Consider the following 6,878-nt stretch of genomic DNA (forward strand, 5'->3'; position numbering starts at 1 on the left):
TCCGGGGATTGCTCAGTGGTTCCGCCACCTGCCTCGCAAGCACAAGGACCCAAGTTCGATCCCCGGTACAAAAATAAATAAATAAACAAATAGATAAAAATAAAAAATAAAAACAAAACAAAAACAGTTGTAATATCTTTTTTTTGGGGGGTACCGGGGATTGAACTCAGGAACTTGCGCTTGCAAGACTGGCGGTGGCACCACTGAGCTAAATACTCAGCCCTGTAATGCCTTTTTAAAATTCAGTTAAATCTGAATTTTACTTTTGAAAATTGTCTAAATTCTATATTTTAAATATGTGTTTTAATATTTAAAACAACACATGTACATACAAAAGCAGAACATTACAGAAATATACAAAGTAGGAAGTACCTCTTTTCTCCAGTTCTCAAAAACCTGTTTATATATAAATTCTACTAACAATGTAATGTACATCGCCCTCAGGATTGTCCAAAGTAGTTTTTCCAATATTGTGTGCTGAACCCAGGGCCTCTGAGCTGCACGGCATCATCCCTAGCCTTTTCTGTTATTTTGCTAAATTGCAGAGGCTGGTTTTGAAATTGAGATTCTCCTGCCTCAGGCTCCCGGAGCACTGAAATTACAAGCATGCGTCATCATGACTGACAAGACATGCTTTAAATAAGTAGTAAGAAGAATTTCAATTATGACAGTTGTCATGGATCTCAATTTCAATTTAAACTAACTACTCTTTACAGATGCTTATGGAATAGTTAGCTTACTGTAAGACAGCTAAGCTGGGGGAAGGACCCGAGACAAAGTTGGGTGACCAGTCATACTGTGAGGAATTAAAATAAGAATACACAGTGAAGCAGGTCTTTAAACCCAGGATGAATGTCCACAGGTAACCTGCAATACAGCCCCCTCCCTAAAAAAGGGAGGTGCAGCCACTCCCTACTGAGCTCCATTTTCCAGGAATTTAAAATTTAAAAGGAAACAAAAACAAAAACAGAACAGCAGTTTTTCTCTAAAAGCCCAGTTTCCTTTATATCCTGCATGCTGAGGAACTGGATCAGAGAGCCTGAGTTCCGACTGGTCATTTTAAATCCACAGAGCCACCTGTGATAAGTGACCACACAACAACTGAGCAGCTACAGGGTTCTGCTTATCTATAAATAGCTCTGGATTGAGGGGCCACTGCCACCCACTCAGGACGCTCCTGGGAATACAGGAGCTGCTCTTATTCCCAATAAAACTCTCCTGGGCTGGAGATATAGCTCAGTGGCATTGTGCCTGCCTTGAAAGCACAAGGCCCCGAGTTCGATCCCCAGTACTAGGAAAAAAAAAACTCTCCTAAACTCCTTTGGTTTGCAACTTTCATTCCTCGAGGTTGGCCACAAACTCGGCACATTTGACATCTAACAGGTTGGGAGTTATTTTCCCCCATCACAGATAAAACATTAAAAAATTAAACATACGTACTTATCTAAATATTATCATTTACTTGGTCCCTTCAGGTCAAAAGCAGTTATAGACAATAAGGTCTAACTAAATATGGCCTAAAGAACAATATGGTCCAAAGAATGAGACTCTGGCCGGGTATTAAGAATCCTCGGTTTTAAACTAAATCTACACTGACTGTGACAAGGGACAAGACACTTCATCTCTCTGGCTCTAACTGATAAAAAAAGGGAGGATATTACTTAAATTCTAAAATCTCTCCACAGGCAAAATACTCTTAGCCTAATGAAGTGAAGAGAAAATTCTGAGTAGAGATATGAGGCAAGTGATGAAATAAAAGAAAATAGTTATTATATTTAATATCCTTTAATAGTTAAAAATAGATCAATATGTATAGTTTCTTCATCCTGTCTACCTCCATTGTCCCAGCCCAGTTTCCTCCTTCTCCTTCCCCAATTCCTTTTACGTCAAGTTTCTCTCTGAACTCCAGACTATCAGTTACTGTGCTTACCAACCATCACCACTGACTACACATTAACAGTAGTCAGTCCTCTAATTCCAGCACACACTTCGTTGTCCTTGACCTATTACTTACAAAGAATATAGTAGCAGGGCCAGGGATTTGGCTCAGAGGTTCCTCCACCTGCCTCGCAAGTGCAAGGTCCTGAGTTCGATCTCCCATACCAAAACAACAACAACAACAAAAAGGAATATAGTAGCCACTGTGCCAAATGGATCAATTTAACTAGTTTTCCGCTTCTAAAATGTGATTTAAATAAATAATACAATCTGGGGCATTTGGTCCACAGGAAACCTCAACAAATGAGCAAACCATTGATTCGGCACCCATTAAATGCCTCAAATTTTACATACTTTATCTTTTTAAAAGCTTACAATTAACTTGCTAGTTAAGTATATTATCACCAACATTTTACAAATAAAAACGTGCCTAAAAAGTTATAAATCACAAGTGATAGAGCTGTCTCACTCTAAGGCCCATACTTTCCACTGCCAAATTACGATGGTCAACAGATAGTTTAGTCAAACTGGCCACCCAGGCAAGAAACTCCAAAGATCTTAAGAACTATTTTACTTCAAAGGCCCAGAACTGAAACCTGGATACCATTAACAACACTTATAAATCAAAAAGTATGACACCCACTAAACTGTAGGGTGGCAGAAAGGAATCTGTCCGGATTATCTGTACATTCAAACACCTCTTAAAAACTGCATAGGGTGTGTTGATACATGCCTGTAAACCAGCACTCTGGAGGATGAGGCAGAAGGACTCAGAGAATTCAAGGCCAGCCTGTACTACATCCTCTATTTCCTCCAAAATAAGACCTAACTGGAGAATAAACCCTAGCACGGCTTTTCAGGATACTCATAAGCCTACCCCCAGAATAAGGTCCAGTTAAGATCATTAGGCAGACAGAGGCATTTACTATGTCCATTGTCACACAAGATGGACTTATTGAATTATAAAATAATATTAATAATTAAATACAAATAATAATTGGCAATCATAGTTAAAATGAATACTGTAAATTATAATTACTTATAAATACCTAAGTGGGTGCCTGTGGATAACCAGTAACAGATGAACTCTAGACTTACTGTCAAATGACCAGAGTACAGATACAATGCACAAATAATGTGCACACTTGATAAGGACATGGTAGTGTCTAATATGAATCTTCATAATTCAATGTGATGTGTTATAATGGACATGCTTAATGCACTCATGTGAAACATTTTCTGAATTTTTGTGCCTGCAATGTTTGTCTTTTTTGTGCAGACCATCATTCTTAACTGTCATTTTTGTTACCATTCCTGTCTCATAAGTCTTCAGTAGGGGCCAAGGATTTACACTGCCTGTCTCACAAGCACAAGGACCTGAGTTCCATCCCCGGTACCAAAAACTAAATAAATAAGTCTTCAATAAGTCTTAGTTTAATGGAAACTCTGTGAAGCCTTGCCTGCAAGAGGCTGTAAATTGGGTGAAGAAGTCACAAGGTAAAATCACTGACGGCTATGTTGCCAAAGCACTATGAGCAGGCTAAATGAACAAAGTGCTCATTTAAAGAAAGCCTTACTGGGACCAATGGTTCTTTTTTTTTTTTTTTTTTTTTTTTTTTGGGTACCGGAGATCGAACTCAGGTCCTTGCGCAAGGCAGGCCACCGAACCGCTAAGCTAAATCCCCGGCCCTGGGACCAATGGTTCTACAGAAACAGAGTCACAAGAAATTTAGCCCAGAATTTGGGGTTTGGAGAATTATGACAATGTTCCAGAAGAAGCTGACATGACAATATTTAGATAAATGTAGATGTTTGTACATGAATGTAGATTTTTGTATATAAATGAATAAATGTAGATTGTTACACATAAAAAAAAGACATCCCCTGAAAATACACTCTACTGCATCTTTTGGAACAAAAATTAATATAAGACCTGGTCTTATTTTCAAGGAAATATGGTAATGAGTTCAGGGCCAGCCTCAAATACAGAGCAAAAATCCTTTCTCCAAACGGGGGATGGGATAAAGGGAAAATAGGAGCCCAGAAAGGTAAGAGAATAAAAGCCACTTTGCTCTTTGGGTATTAGCCAATCAGACAGAATACATCTGAACTTTAGTTTGGACAGCCTTGTAATGCCCAAAGGGCACAGATAAAACACCCAGATCATCAAGAGTGCCGAGTCAAAAAAAAAATTTTTTTAAAGAGTGTAGAGTCTAAGAACAGACAAACTTTGCACTTAGCTAAGACACTAAGGGGCTAAATTTAAAGGAAATGGGAAAAGTATGTTGGCTTCACAGGAGAGACCTAACCGAAACACAAAGATGAGAAACGTGGCCACTATGTTCTCTCTTGGACAGATGGCTGCTCTCAACCCTAAGGTGTACTTCTTTTCCTACTATTGCTTGGCCCAAACTTTCTCTGCAGAGCCTGTTTCTTTTCTTGCTTTAGTAAAACTCTGCTAGCATTAAAAAAAAAAAAAAAAAAAAGGTGGGGAATTAGCTCAGTGGCACCATGCCTGCCTCAGAAGCACAAGGTGCTGAGTTCAATCCCTGGTACCAAAAAAAAGATGAGAAAAGTAGATCTAACAGAAGACAAAGTAAAACCTTTCTGAAGAAGATACCTCTGATACAGGAGATAGGGAATGGCAAAGCTGGCTGAGGAAAGAGAAGGGACCCATCAATTATAAGATCCCAGGGCAGCTACTGTAACTTTCCATGACAGCCAACGTGGTGTTTCCCAGAAGTAGTATGTTACTTTTATCTTTCCTCTCACCCTCTTTTTCTATTTACTCGGCCCAAGCTCACTCTGCAGAGCCAGTTTCTCTCCCACTCTTCACCTTTACTTTCTGGAATAAACTTTGCCACTGCTAAGAAAAAAAACATCGGTGGGCAACAGCAGAACCCCGGTGTAGAACAAGATGTGGACAGGGCTGGGGATTTAGCTCAGTGGTTCCACCACCTGCCTCGCAAGCACAAGGACCCGAGGTTTGACAAAAAAAAAAAGATGTGGACAGCACAACGACCGGATGCCAGCGGGAGTCACTGGCCTCCCCGAGTTCCCATGACAGCCGAGGCTGCATTTCTCGGAGGAAGCATGTACTTTTATTTTTGCTTTTATCCTCTTTTTCTCTGTGTTTGGCCCAAGTTCGCTCTGTAGAGCTGGTTTCCTCCATACTCTTTCACTCACTTTTCAAATAAACTTCTGGCACCGTTTTTGGTTTGTCTCGTCCAATTCTTTGTTCGAGGCAAGAAAGACCTGGAATACTTTTGATTGGCAAGCCATTTCTAAAGGAAATGTCCCATAACACCTCTATTTGTTAGAAATACATCTTTGTGTTTCAAATTAGTCTTATGCTTTTCCAAGGACAGTGAGCAGAACACAAAGACAAACCAAGAATACAAAGGAACAAGTCGTGAGTAAGAACCAGCAGAAACAACAGACCACAGGACCCGCAGATGCCAACTATAAAATAACTAGTTACTAGGTTTTAAGAATGAAAGATCATGGGGCCAGGGTTTAGGTCAGTGGTGCTGCTGCCTGCTTCTCAAGCACAAGGTCCTGAGTTCGATCCCCAGTTCCAAAAAAAAATAAAAAAGAATGAATGATCATGAAAATATCTGCAGAGGACAGAACACTCTCTACAAGACCTAGCAGTTTTAAAAAGGAACAAAAATAAATGTAAACAATAACCAAAACTAAAAATTCACTAGCTATCTCTAACAGATAAGAAAAGTAATGGACAGAAGATTTACAAATAAATTACCCAGAATAAAGCACAGATTTTTTTATTTTTAAATTTTTATTTATTTATTTTGGTCCCGGGGATTGAACTCAGGACCTTATGCTTATGAAGCAGGTGGCGGAACCACTGAACTAAATCCCCAGCCCAAGCACAGATTTAAAAAAAAAAAAAAAAAAAAAAAAAAAAAAAAAAAAAACCCCCCAAAAAAAAAAAAAAAAAAAAAAAAAAAAAAAAAAAAAAAAAGATGAAAAACTCAGAGCAGAATATGGAGAAGACCATGTATGATCCGAGACTTAAAAGGTGAAAAAAAGAAAATGTAAGAGGACCTATGTAAAGAGATTTTAACGGAGAATTCTACAGACACTAACCCAGATTTAAGCAACCTAACAAAGGTCCAAACAAAGTAAAAGCAATCTATACTCTGAAAAATCAATGTAACTAGAAAACACTTTAGACAGAGAAAATGTTAAATGTAACCAATAAAATAAGATAGAGTGCAGTAAAATATCTATGTGTGGGACCAGGGATTTAGCTCAGTGGCACCATGCCCGCCTTGCAAGCTCAAGGTCCTATGTTCAATCCCCAGTATGGAAAAAAAAAAATCTCTCCATGTGATGTTTTATTTTTTGAGACAGAGTCTCCCTATGTACTGCAGGTGGGTTGAATTCATTATGGAGCCCAGGCAGGCCTCGAACTCTCAGTGATCTTCTGTCTCAGCCTCCTGAGTGCTGGGATTACAACAGGCCTGTGCTACCACATTTGGCATAAGTCTGATATAAAAAACAGTAAGCATTAATGTGGCTCTGATTACCTCAGAAGGCTGAAGGATCAAAGGAGATAATGAGCTACAGTGCAGCTTAGTAAATGAAGCCCTGGGTTCAAACCCGGCACGCACAGGGCTGGGGATTTAGCTCAGCGGTTCGGTGGCCTGCCTTGCAAGCGCAAGGAACGGAGTTCAATCCCCGGTACCAAAACCAAAAACAAACCCGGTGCACACAAACAAACACACACACACATACATACACACATACACAAAGGAAAAAAAGGAGTAATATACCTGGAAAGGTTAAAAAAAAAAAAACTGTAAAGCTATCTGGAGACTGGGCCAGGGATTTAGCTCAGTGGTTCCAGCGGCTGCCTCACAAGCGCAAGGGCCTGAGTTCAATCCTCAGTACCAAAAAAAAAAAAAAAAAAAAAA

This window comes from Fukomys damarensis, unplaced genomic scaffold, assembly GCF_012274545.1.
Source record: "Fukomys damarensis isolate Sample0158 unplaced genomic scaffold, DMR_v1.0_HiC HiC_scaffold_2, whole genome shotgun sequence".
Taxonomy (NCBI): domain Eukaryota; kingdom Metazoa; phylum Chordata; class Mammalia; order Rodentia; family Bathyergidae; genus Fukomys; species Fukomys damarensis.